Consider the following 14,404-nt stretch of genomic DNA (forward strand, 5'->3'; position numbering starts at 1 on the left):
TATAACTTTGACTATCCTAATAGTCACTTATGCGATCGGCATCATACTCGAACAATCCGATGAAGTGTTGATCAAAAATTTTGTCCAGAAAATGTGGTGGATGTTATTAGACATTGCCTGTTTCTCATTTTTGTGCCCTAATTTCAAACGCCTCGCCACGGACAAACCGTCGATATCAAAAATCCCCTGGCAATTTTTTCATCCCCCAATTTCCTTGAGACCAGACAAGTGTGCTTACACCACGTGAGTTTCGTGGGCGAACGGGTGGAAACCCTCAGAGGAGTATTTCGAATTCCAGAGCAATGCTTTGTTTGAAACAGCCTGAATAGCTCACTTCCTGTTGGGCGGACCCTATGCCATAGGAGCGCGACAGTTTTGTATTCGGGTCGCAAGAGATCTATAAGTGTCCAGGAGTTTATAAAATACATGGCAGTAGTGGGTGACTATGGTTTCAAGATTCTGACCTGTATTCCCATGGGGCGCCGTAGAGCCCATGTTGCACGCCCGGGTCCGCAGCTCGGCGGCGTCCTGATGGCCGCAGGTTCATAACTGTGTTTGTGTGCAATTGCAAGAGGTTTGGAGTAGGATGAAGGCCCCGAAAAACACCGACGGGAAGGTGTATAAAAAATAAAAAAATAATAATAATAAAGAATAATTCCTTAGAAAACAATAGGGGCATGCGCCCAGATGGCTCGGGGCCACCTATAAAAAATCGTATGAGCCATGATGTCCACAAACATAATTAAGCAGCATGATGGGGTTTTAGCATCGATAAATAACTAGGAAACATTTCTTGAACCCACACTCAACATTTAGAATTTATTTTGAAGGATTAATCTGACCCCCTGAAGACTCGAATTAATGGCTGTTGAGAGAATTGCAGATTTTGCCATCAAACATTGAATTATATCTTAACAAACGCGTGTAGTTTTTAATTTGCTTACTTTTTAAACTATTTTTACTTTTTTGTTTTTATCAAATTAGTATTAGAAACTTTGGTAGGAATCTTACCAACCCCAAACCTTTGAACAAATGGTTGTAATTATGGTATTCCTATACAAGTATAATGTATACAAATGGCTCCAAAAAGATATTTAGACACTAAGACACAAATAAAAATTTGATAAATGTGTCTGCATTGTATAACAAAATACAAAGCAAGTGGCCTTTACTTTAACGATAGAACAAACACTTTTTTTTTTTTTATCAAAATGAAGTGTTTACGTTTTTAAAATTAGGTTTCAAATGAAGCCATAAAATAGATTGTCCAAAATAAAGACACAAAGTCCTGAACACGCTTTCTGGCTGACTTTTCTGGTGGAACATGTTCATATCCACAAAAATGACCTTGAGATCAAAAGTAATTGAAAACAGTGGCTCAGTTGCTTCTGTAAAAAGCTTTTAGAATCGTTCATGTGCATGTCACCTTGTTAAGCTATATGTTGTATATGCAAAATAAATTCAGGCATTTTTAATTGTGATTTAAGTGTCCAAAAGTCTCCAAATACTTATCTATATCTTTTTCATCTTCGTTCTGTGTCCCAAAAGGTGTCCAAAATACGTATCTATAATCTCTTTTTTTTTCATCTAAATGCTGTGTTCTAAAGTTGTGCTTCTGCAAACTCTTTTCTAGCTTCATGGATGCAATGTGCTGATGGAGCTGGCCTCAAGTGTGTTCTGCGAACGTAATCTGTGATGTGTACACCAGTATACTCTTGGGCGCCTTTGATGCTTAGATAAATTATATCCATAATATGCCCTACCAGGAGCAGACGTTACATCACCTTGGGTTAAAAGAATAGAGCTTGATGTTTATTTATTATGTATCTTAGGAATGCAAACTGGTTTGTACTGTATTCTACAGAGATATTCTTTAAAGACCAAGGATTATCTAGTCATATATAATCTCTATTGTACTGTGGTCAGAGAAAAGAGAGTCCTCAGACTGTGGAGATCTTGCATAAATACAGGAAGACCCCGATGCAAACGACTATCCCTTAAATCTTTCCTTTAACTGCCATTTCAGAGAATCGCCTGTCTCTAAAATTCTAATGTAGGTGAGTAATGAGAAGCTGGTTTCAAATCTGGTCCAAATCTGGTCTGGTCCAAATCTCTTTGAAGGAAAACATGTTTGGCCAGAGAAAACTGTGTCCTGTACTTCTGTTCCTCTTTAATGATCTGCTACTGGTGGCTACTAGAAAAGGGTAGGAGAGACAAATCCATTTTAGTAAAATGAGCCGATTTAAATGTTTACTTAATGAGACGTTTCTTCAATTTTCATTAGGTTTAGTTTCTAGGAAGGTGGATAGTTCCTTCTAGGTATCTCCTATACAGATGCCTCCATTCTCTGCCTGTACCGGCCCCCTGACACCTCACATTTTGGATGTCTCCCTTATCTAAAGTGACAGATTCAATTTTGTGCTACCTGGTTTGCACTGATAACAAAATGTGTCTCAAATACCGATAATTATGTTATCAAATAAATGACCATTAAATCAATTAATGTTTTAAATGCTACAAATGAATTTAACCATCAATCTGTTATGATATATAGTACGAAAAATGGACATTTATTTTGAGATTTGCTAAAAAAACAGTGTTTTTAAGAGTGACTTTAATGAGCATAAATGTGATGAACATTAGAATGTTATGTTAATTGGGGATATGAGTGTGAACAAATATCAATATCCAATATTGACAGATACCAATAAATAAAGAAACCTCTAATACTGGCCAATAACCGATATGGTACTGATACAATGTGTGCAGGGTTTATGACTAAATCCTATTCATACATAGCCTTTATGAATGAATGGAAGGGAAAAATATGCTATATACCATTCAAAAGTTTGGGGTCGGTAAGATTTTGTAATGTATTTGAAAGAAGTCTCTTATGCTCACCAAGGCTACATTTATTTGATGAAAAAAAAAAATCAGCGTAAAAAAACAGTAATATTGTTAAATAATATTGCAATTTAAATAAACTGTTTTCTTTTTAATATATTTTAAATATAATTTATTACTGTGATGTCATGTTTTTCAGCATCACATGATCCTTCTGATATCAGTGATCTGGCGAAAAACAGTAATATTGTTAAGTAATATTGCAATTTAAATAACTGTTTTCTTTTTTTAATATATTTTAAATGTAATTTTATTACTGTGATGTCATTGTTTTCAGCATCACATGATCCTTCTGATATCAGTGATCAAGGAACATTTTAATCATCAATGATTTGAACATTTACCTGCTTAATGTTTTTTGGAAAATCTGATCATTTTTTTTAGGATTCCATGCTGAATAGAAAGTTCATACAGTTCAAGCCCAAACTTTTCAACAGTGTAGATACAGCAGAAGGTCAATTTTGTCTGTATATTTTTGTCTGCCCATCCTGTCTTTTACGAAGTTCATGGCTACGTGCACCACTCAAGTGACCGAGGGCAAAGATCTGGAAGAGGAGCTGGAGGGATGTGAGCTGAACCGGATGTTTTTTAGACTTTTTCCTTTTGCATAATCACCGGAGCACCACGTCTCAACTTCTGCTGCAAACAAATTCAGAGTCAGTACCTGCAGTGCAAAGAACTGTCAAACTGTCAGCCACCACAACACGGTCTTTATCAAAACAAAATAAATATAAAGCATATAAAATTCTATGATGCTTCCTTCAATAAACATGTGTCTTCTTGTTTTCTTAGAGCTGAGAGAAGGACTCGTGGGTGGAGCTCCTGGGTGGCCGGAGAAATGGACAGAACACTGTGTATGAAGAGTGGGGGTAAAAATGAATCATTAAATGCAAATACCAGTTTTTTAAGTGTGCTTGTTTGAGTCAATTCAGTGGAAACCAAAACAATTCTTGTAATACATATGACATAATATCACTTTAATTGAACAATGTAATGGAAAATATTTTGGTTTTATTCTTAAACTCATCGCTTAACTATCTGTTAGCATTTCTTCCACTGAGTTATATAATATATTATAATAATAATTTTCTTTGAATTTTTATATATTACATACACGTACACTGATTTAGAGTCAGGTAGGTATACCCTCTTAATATCACATAATAAAACACATATTTATATCAATATATGTCAGATCATGTGTTTTACTATAGGTGTTATTTTCAGAGATTTAATGACAGTGTCTACAAAATATTTTAACTTTAATAAATAATAATTGGTACTATACAGTATACAATAGCTTGTGCAGCTACACATTGTCCAGTAGGGGGCAAAAGTGTCAATGGCTTCAAGATTGTGTTTCCAAAAAATGGGAGAACATCTGTTCTAAATCAGAGCAAACAGTAACTGCAGTGTAGATGTTCTTTAGAAATTATAAAACATGTGAATAAATAAAAAAATAACAATGTACATATCTGAATCAAATAGACACTGTGGCTAAGACTGTCCACAGGTGCGACGTAGAGGTGTATAGTGGACAAAAACAAGGCAGAGCTTAATCTACAGTTGGGAGATATGATCAACGTCATGCAGAAGACTCCAGATGGTACTGTTGCAACACAACCCTGCCATTCCAAATTAAATATGTCTAAAATCAATGAACATTTTGAGAATTTGCATGTTCATTTCTGCAGGGTTTGTGGAAAGGCCGCAGGGTACAGGATGGAGAGCAGGGCTGGTTCTCTGCTACATTGGTAGAGATCACCAATGAACGTGTGCAGAGACGTCACCTTCATCAGCGGTATCATGTCCTACAGACAGCCACACGTCTGCTGAAACCAACACAGTGGGGGCTACAACTTACAAACCAAAAAATGCTTTAAATGACAGACTGCCTACATTTGGAGACTTTGCATTTTTTTCACGTACTGACTTGAAATAAATTAGTAAATAATTCTATGTACAATCTATATATAATTCAGCTGAACTACTGCCTGTTGGTCAGTAACTGTAAATGTCCTTACACATGATTTAAGACACACTAAAACTACTTTCTATAGTTTACAACAAAAAATGCAGTCAGTACTTATTCTTGCTCCAGCATGCAAATGTGGAGTTTTTGCTTTGTTGTTGTTGTTGTTTTAATGTAATGTACTGTGCGGGTCAGGCTTATTCCCTGTTGTTATTTTCCCTTCTGTTTAAATAAAATTTGTAATGATAATCTATATCCCTCTATTCTCTTTTGGTCAGTTTTTGTTCATTTGACACCTCGACTTTTACACTGATTTGCTTATATGTTTTACTGTTTTGATCATTGACACCTTACATGTGAAGCTTGAAGTTTCACTTATTTTTGCATGTGAACAAACAATATTTCATTATTTGGCATTCCTTGTAATTTTACATTTCCCAGAATTATGATATAGTGCGCAGACACAACTATAGGTTTTTTTTTTTTTTTGTCTCTGTAACTAGCGTAGTATTTTAGACAGCACTTCAACACAAAACTATAGTTTAACTTTTGTTTTCTTTTTTGTTAAATGCAATTTCATGTAAATGCATTATTATATTATATTTATATTTATATTATATTATATATATTATATTATATATATTATATATATTATATTATATTATATTCTATTATATTATTATATTATTTATTACTACATGGCATTTCGATACCAATCAAATTAATCCGCAGGTACACATCTCAGCCAATAGCTGCCGACCGTTTCAGTCCGAGTCTAAACCAATAGAAGGCAGGATCTGTCTGAAGTCGTCGAATCAGAGCTGAGCTTTGGCCGCAGTTCGCCTACAACGACGGTCGGACGTGTAACTCATACTGAGTTGAAGAAATACCAGACGAAAAAGAAAGGTATGATGTCGATTTATCGCAAAATAGAGATTAAAAGCAAATGTAAAACAGTTTTTTTGGCAGTAGCTTATTTAAACTTGTCTCAGTGAAGCATACAACGTAGAGTTTTATGATCTCTTCGCATGTTTGTGTGGTTTGACTAAACTTTCTCAGTCTTTGTCTCATCTCTGTAATGACAAACAACAAAACGTGTACTTTTATTTTTTTCGTCGCAGATGAGGATATTTTTGTCGGTGTTGGTGAAATACGACGAGTAAAATAAGTTTATCGTGGGGGGTTAAGCTATAGCAGAGATTTTTATCTTGGTTCCATGCAGCTTTATCTCATTAATTTACATGAACCTAACTTAACGCTAGACAACTCCAGACTTTATTGTGGCTCTTCATTTAAACGTTTTTAGCATTTTTGCATTATCAATTGCATCCTGCAATGAAAGAGTTCTTTTCATTACTAAAAAAAAAAAACAAGATTAATGGTCACTGATCATTGGTTGGTTCAGCTGTAGGAATTGCTTAAACTCATGGATGAAGTATTCCATCTCAAATGTTAACTTCATTCCTATGAGGGGAAGTGGCTCAGTTTGGACCACAGCTTGTAAGTGAGCCTGTGCTTTGAAGGCATTCCAGTCAAATTACTTAAACCAACCTGTTGCATTAAAGAGACAGAAACATTCTGAATGATGTTGGCTTTAATGAATGTTATTCTCAGTTGTCCCTGTTGCTTTAGCGATCAAGAGAGTGGAGCTTGTTTGAGTTGGTCGTGTTGCCAGTGTTAATCAGACCTCATGCAAAATCACTGCTAAATTTGGCAGTACATTAGTATTTTGTAACGGCTAACCTGAGCTTGGTTTTGTGGTCATGCCACTGCTAATTGTGCTGGCCAGTCATGACGGGAACTTTATGACGTGTCATATGAAAGACAGGGAATTGGATCGCACTGTTTTTTAGTGTAAATATTAATTGTCATCGGATTCTGTTTTTTTAAACGTGGAGCAGCTTTGAATGCTTGACAATTAGTCAATCAAGGTTGACAATAAATACATCAGCTCTGATTGACTCATGCCTGTTCTTTAATGTTGGCATGAAATGGAAATTCTTATTCTTATCTTATTGCGAATGATTTATCAATGCATGGTTTGTTTTAAATTGTTTTATAGCTTAAAATTTTTACTCTGATGTACGCCATAATACATACGGTTTGTTAAACACACTACGATAATTGTTTTGACTGATATATTAATGAAATTTTAACATTTCCACTTATCTGGATATTGGTTCTTTAATATCGAGTTTATTAAAAATTAGACATAGGCTAAACAAGGATGAATAAACATGACAATGGAAAACAAATGTTCAAAGTCTTTTCAAAAGAGTCTTGTAGAAAACCGTTTAATTAAAAAAAAAGTTCTTAAGCTGTGCTATACTGTATTTGTCTTCTGAAGTATGTTCACCTTCAGATGCTTATAGATTAATGATTTAGGTTGTTATGGTTATTATTGTGTTTAGTAGCAGGAATAAAATAATTAATTATTTTATACATAATCCATGTATTGATCACAACAAATGAATACAATGAATATTATATTCTTGTCTTTATACTCTAATAGCTGTCTCTGCAGATCTGGTTTCTTCTGTTTTCATAATAGATTTCGTATCATTGTGTAATTTCTTTGATTGTTCTGTTGTCTCCAGGCAGGGGGGTGTATATGTGTGTGAGAGAAGGGGGCAGGCTGCATTGGGAGCAGCTATGAGTGAGATCGAGGGCACCTACCGCTCCTTGCAGACCCCTGCGGGGACACGGCTCGGAGCTCAGTACAACACCGGCATCAGCACCCTGGAGCCCGGGCAGAGCCTCAGTTCAGCTATGGGAGCAGGAGGGAAAGGCCACAACAAGAGCCTGCAGATCCGCGTCCAGGGCCTGGATGATGCTCAGGAGTTCTATGAACTCGAGGTCAGTCACTTCACATCAACTCCGTTTTTTTGCCTCTGTTCATCTCCATATAGGTCTGTGTGAGTAATCCTGAATTTTTTATATAATCGTGATGTATTTGTCACAAATATAAAATATAGTGTCTGTTAATGGGCTTTTTATTTGCCCATGGTACACTATCATTTCAAATCTTTTTTTGTTCACCAATGCTTCATGTGTTAAATACAGTTAAAAAACCGTGAAATGATGTGTGAAATTTATAGCTTAAAATAGCTTTTCTAATTAAATACATTTTCAAATTATTATTATATATATATATATATATATTATAATATATATATATATATATATATATATATATATATATATATATATATATATATATATATATATATATATATATAAAAATGTATTTATTTATTTAATTATAATATATAACTATTCCCTGTATTTATTTAGCAAAAAACAGTGTAGAAAAACATGCCATGATTTATTTTTGACTAGATTTTTATTGTAGTTTACTTATTTTTATTAAGCCAAATCAAATCTTTTGAATCTGCTTTAACTACATTGGCTGGTTGAACTGTTGAAAATGATGCATATCACATATTGCTACGCCCTGAACATATATCCATAGTTGTCTGGTTAATTCTATGCCTGGATGTTTTTTTCATTTTTTTATTTCGCTGCACAAATATTGTACTTTTGCTATAATGTTTGCAAAGCTTCCCAAAGTTTATTTAAAAATAAGAGCACACTGTAGCCAGCACACTGTGTTTGGTTTTGTCCATTTGCGGCTGTGCTGGAGAATGTAAACGACCGTCTCTCCGGAGACCACTGGCAGACTTGCTTTGCGTGTCGGGTTGTGGTGGGTGACAGCTGCCATATGGCTTCAATTCTTAAATCCTGCGTCTTTAAGTCTGTTTTACACCCGAGGCCTGAAGTCACTCTCTAAGTGCTAGCCTGGCTGTAGTTACACATGTGACGTATGCATTTTCTGCCTTGAAGTTCTGTTATTATCACAGTGGGTAAAAATAAAAAAAAGCTAAAGTTTTTGGTGAAGATGCATTGATTGAATTTCCTAAAATATGACGCTATAGCATCTGAATACAAAATGACATGTACACGGCGAGATTTAGGATTGTTTGGGTTTGTGCAATTTTGATATAAGCAGCGTGGCTTTTAAAACATGTTTATTGTTGAGAGCTGCTTAATCAGGGACATGGAAAAATTAACTGGCTTTACAGCACACACATCTGAATAATCCTTGGGCCATCCAAGACTGTAGATGAGTTGGTTTCTTCTTCCTCTGTACAGATTTGGAGAAATTTAGCATCATCTCACTTGCTCACCAATGGATCCTCTGCAGTGAACGGGTGCCATTAGAATGAGAGTTCAAACCGCTTATAAAAACATCACAATCCATAACGCATCCACTCTAGTTCATCAGTTAGCATCTTGTGAAGTGAAAAGCTGCATGTTTCTAATAAATAAATCCATCATTAGGAAGTTTTTAACTTCAGTCAAACCACTACTTCCGGTTAAAATACGAGTCTGTCAGTAATATTGCTTTTTCCTTCTGAATCAGAAAAGAAATATGCACAGATCATGCACTGTTTATGGGTGAAAACAGTTCTAAACAATGTTGGTGGATTTCGATGTGAGAGGACAAGAGGGGAGGGATTTTCTTCAGTGGAGGAAGCGTTTTTATGGATTATGGACTGGTATTCTGTCCATAAATGATGGTTTAAAGTCAAAATGCCTTAATGATGTATCTTTCTTATAAACACAGCTTTTCACTTCACAAGGCATTGATTGATGGACTGGAGTCGTGTGGATTACTTGTGGGTCATTGTGATGTTTTTAACAGCTGTTTGAACTCTCATTCTGACGGCACCTGTTTACTGCACAAGGTTCACTGGTCGTCATGATGTAAAGCTAAATTTAGCCAAATCCAGGTATGGCCTGATGTTGAGTACATTTTCAGCAGATGTTCATTTTTGGATGAAATGTTCCTTTAACGTCTCTCTGGTTTGACATGGAAGATTATCTTAATGTGGTGTTATAAGACAGTTTAAGTGTTTTGGTGGAGGATGAGAACTTCCCATGATTAGATCAGATAACAATGTGCTTTGAATTCTTCTGTTAAAACATCAAACACAGCAGTGGAAAATGGTTGTTATCCAGCTTTATTAGGTTACAGGACTTAGGAATGCGGTGGTACCACCAAACATGCTGTACTGAATCAGAGAGACCCTGCTGGATGTTAATCACTGTTCATATTATGTCTAGATAATGGAAGAACAATGGGGTCAGTTCTGGTTCAAAGATTTATTACTCTTTCTAGTCCTCCTCAGGAGTGCATTGGGACTTGTTTTCCATTACACTTAATTTAGCACTGCTGAGTATGTTTGAACTGCGGTAGTGATTGATCTGTTGTCAGATGATGTGGATGTTTTATTAGGCAGATTGTGTGTAATGATTCATAAGGCAACGTGGCTTTGTGATCTGTCCCATGATGCACAAACTGACGCTAACACAGTCTGGTGTTGTTCATGTGTGTGTGTGCGGGTGAGAGTACGCATGTGCACTTGTGTGCTCATTGCATTGTGGGTCTGATGTCATGAAGCCACATCTGTTTTCAAGATGGGATTGTGTTCTCGTGTGCACACCCAGGTACATGAATGTAAGAGCTGTGGGAAAATATCCCAAAATTAACCCTCAGGACTAAACTATCAGACCAAAGAAATAAAGACAGATGTGCTGAACTACTGCTCTTGTTAGTCGAAACATATTGTCTGGTGATGGTTGTGATGAGATTTTGATTTACCTTTTTCATATGTTCAAGTTTAAAACCTCAGGTTTGTTCATTGTTCAAATGCAGACACTTTTAAACTACATATTTTCATAATCATCAAGCCGGTGGGTTCTCTGAACAATTGACTAGTCTTAAGAAACTCTGTATTTTCTTGGTGTGTGTGCATGTCCATTATACTCAGATCAGATGCATTTCTTTGGGCAGAATTCACATAGGACATTTTTGTTTGCATTTTATTTATTTACAATGTCAAAAATGTTCTTTTTGAATGTCTAGTTATTATTGTTATAATTATTATTATTATTATTATTATTTTAAATGAAACGCAACTCGCTGTGCTGCATCCTGTTCCCCTGTCTTTTCTCCAATTATTTCCAGTCTCACTGTCATACCAAATAAAGCCAGAAAGGTAAACAAACAAAAAAAAAATAAATAGGAAGGAAGGGGAAAAATAAAATAATATTAATACTAAGCAAAAAATTCAATACAATGACATACAAAACTTAAACTAAGAAAACAAAAGTGTATATAGTAGTTAATAATAACAATAATACAATGTCTTTATGTCAGCTTAAATAAGATTCTCATCTTCACCATTTTTTTTAAAACTATATAATATAAAATGGAATGCTTGAATCTTGTTTTATTTTCATTTGATAAAGGTCGGGGGAGCAGGGTCAGGTTTGGGACATATCTGGATAAACAGCTATGTATGAGTGTATTAAAGGGTTACTCCACCGCAAAATGAAAATGAACATGTCGTTCCAAACCCGTAAAAGCTTTGTTCGTCTTCGGTACACAATTTAAGATATTTTGGATGAAAATCAGGAGGCTTGAGACTGTCCCATAGACTGCCAAGTATACAGTGTCAAGGTCCAGGAAAGTATGAAAAGCATCGTCAGAATAGTCCATCTGCCATCAGTGATTCAACCATAACGTTATGAAGTGACGAGAATACTTTTTGTGCACGAAGAAAACAAAAATAATGACTTTATTCACCAAGTCGTCTCCTGTGTCTCTCCCCAAATCACCGTAGCGTCATTTTGCAAAACAGCTGCTGAACGCAAACAGTGTATGCTATTCTGTGTCAGCCGCACCACACGGATGCGCTGTTTTCTTTCAAATCAAAGCATAAATTCTCATAGAAAACGTATCCTTGTGGCGCAGCTGACACAGAAGAGCATACACAGTTTGCGTTCAGCAGGTGTTTTCCAAAATAAAGCAGTTATTGTTCGTGAATTTCCTTTTGGAGGTCATTATTTTATTATATACTTATAAAAAAAAACAAATATTTTAAAAAAACATGAACATGTGAATTCTTTTACAGTTATCTAAACATCCCCATGTAGTAGAGTTTGCACACTACTGTAAATGTCTCGGATGTTTGTTACCGTTCGGTTGTCATCATCCGCTATTTCCACCACATAAGCCATTCGTCTTTAAAGCATGATGACATTTAATTTTTTACAAATGTCACTGTGTTCGTGTTGGCTCTTGTGTTGAGTTGTTTCGTCCACAACCATTGGAGTATTCCATTTCTTCAGCGACTGATCATTCTTTTTTCTATGAAACTTGTAAACCGCATTTACCGGTTCTTACTCTATAGTGACACCAACCCTATAGTGGTTTGCCTGTGCATTGCAGTTATTTTGCACTTAACAAAACTTCAGTCACATGGTTTTTCCCAACTTTATTTTTGTGTCTGTCCTGTGCGCAGCATATTATTTCTTCTGAGCGGTCGCAAACAAATTAAGTTTGCAGCTGAGAGGGAACATTGGTAAAAAGTATAGGTAAAATCTAAAAAAAATTAATTAGAAAACTAGTCAATCTCACTGATTGACTGTTATTCAACAATACTGATCATTTCTATACTTTTTTTTTTAAATTAGTTTTTTATAATCCTAAATTGGCATAAAACTATCAGCTGTTTGATTTTAGGAACTGGCAGGCCCACAAAGTTTGTAATGATTTGCCATGAGGGAATGAATGCTTGTGCATGTGCATATTGGGCATCTGTCTGTTTGTTTCTGCCTCTAACCTTATTCCCAGTTCACCCGGAAACCCACTTGCCTGCTCTCTTGATCTGTGAGCCGCTCCTCTGCCTCCCCAACTTGTAATTTGTGCTGCCATCTAAACGCTGAAGGCATACAGCAATCCCAGCCTCAGCATGTATTTATGGATATGGGGTTTGTTCTCTGCTCCATAGCTTCTGCCAGAGTTATAATTTTCTCTGACTTTGAAATCAGGGAAAATGTATTTATGTACTTTTACCCCTGTAGCTGGATATGATATCTGTAACTTTTGTTTTGGGATTTGTAGCCCAATTGTGAATATTTTGGCCTGTTTTACATTCATGTGTTTGCACTGATCGCGTAGCTGTTCTGATCATGAAAGACCAGGTCTAAATTAAACATTCAAGACAGATTACCATCCGATCACTCGAACCATTTTAGGAGGTAGTTTGAGACGTACTGTATTCCTGATGCATCTGGCCAAGTTTAATTTGTGTGTATTGTCTAAATTGGACAATTTTGTCTCTTAAGTGCTGATGCCAGTTTCTTCTTTTGGAGTCTTTGATCTTGTGAAGGATCTTTCATAAACTTCAGTCTTCAGTGTCACATGATCCTTCAGAAATAATTCTAATTTCCTTATTTAGTGCCTAAGAAACATTTATTATTATCATCTATACTAAAACAGTTTAAATCACTGCTTAAATCTTTGATCAAGGTGTCATACATTTTCTGGATTATTTAAAGGTGCACTAAGCGATTTTTGAAAAATGCTTTTGACCACTGTATCAGACCGAGTCCCAAAACAAATTTGCAGCTAATCAGCAGTAAGGGGCGTGTCTAGTAATGATAGGGAGAACAGAGCGCTCAGTGAGTGCACAGGATGGATATTAGCAGATGGACTATAGATAGCAAGAGATGGCAGATAAAAAAAAAAAATTTGGAGGAGCAAAACTTTAAAAAGAAGGGCTACGATCAGGCAAGATGTAGGACCGCGTAAATATTGGAGCAGCTTTCCTGGAGTGGAAAGAACTCAAGAAGTGGAAGGGAATTGAACGCCAAGGTTGCTTTGTTTCTTCTTGATAGGTGAGTTACGTTAATGTAGCGTTTTCACACAACTTTTTTGTGTTGGCTTTTGCTTGAATATGCTGCGGCAAGCAGGCATGGCAGATCCACCATCGTCGCTGCCAATGTTGTGTATGTACGTGTGGGGCAGAGTTTTTTCAAAATAGGGTTGAGCTTCTGTTGGAGTGTGGGTGTCAACGATATCAACATCTTTTGGCAAAAATCGCTTAGTGCACCTTTTAATTAATCAAAACCTTTAGTGACGTTATAATTGTTTTTACTGTCACTTAAATAACTGATTACATCCTTGCTAAATAAAAGTATTGATTTATTAAGTCTTACTGACCCCAAACTTTTGAATTGCACTGTATTTGAATGTATAATACTAAAATTATTATTGTAGTTACTGTACATGTTAATTTTTACGCAATGGATTTCTGTTGAAAACAAAGTAGGATAAGCTGCTTCCGAAATTACACACTTCATGCATAGTATGTATTGTATAGAACTGTTGATGAAGTGTGTTCTTTAGCTATGGGTGTAAATACATTCTACATGTGCCATCTTGGCATTATCTTTTGACCCGCGTGTTCTTTGACCTATGACATACAACAGCAACACAAAAAATTACTTGACTGTTGTTAAAAAACGTACAGTAACCTGTGAGGAAGAACAGCTGCTTAGCTCATAGGTTTTTCCGGTCTTTTTTTTTTATTTATTTTTTTACTTAATGCGTAATGGAATAGTAAAGTGTAGGTTATCAAGTTTAAAGATAATTGGTCCATGTCAGTGCAAATGCGA

General features: G+C 35.7%; 1 pseudogene; it reads left to right on the forward strand.

The window, feature by feature from the left end:
- The first annotated feature begins 7,175 nt into the window (after positions 1–7,175).
- LOC122145416 overlaps positions 7,176–14,404 on the forward strand; it is a 49,267-nt pseudogene continuing 42,038 nt past the window's right edge.

This window comes from Cyprinus carpio, chromosome A6 (genome assembly GCF_018340385.1).
Source record: "Cyprinus carpio isolate SPL01 chromosome A6, ASM1834038v1, whole genome shotgun sequence".
Classification (NCBI taxonomy): domain Eukaryota; kingdom Metazoa; phylum Chordata; class Actinopteri; order Cypriniformes; family Cyprinidae; genus Cyprinus; species Cyprinus carpio.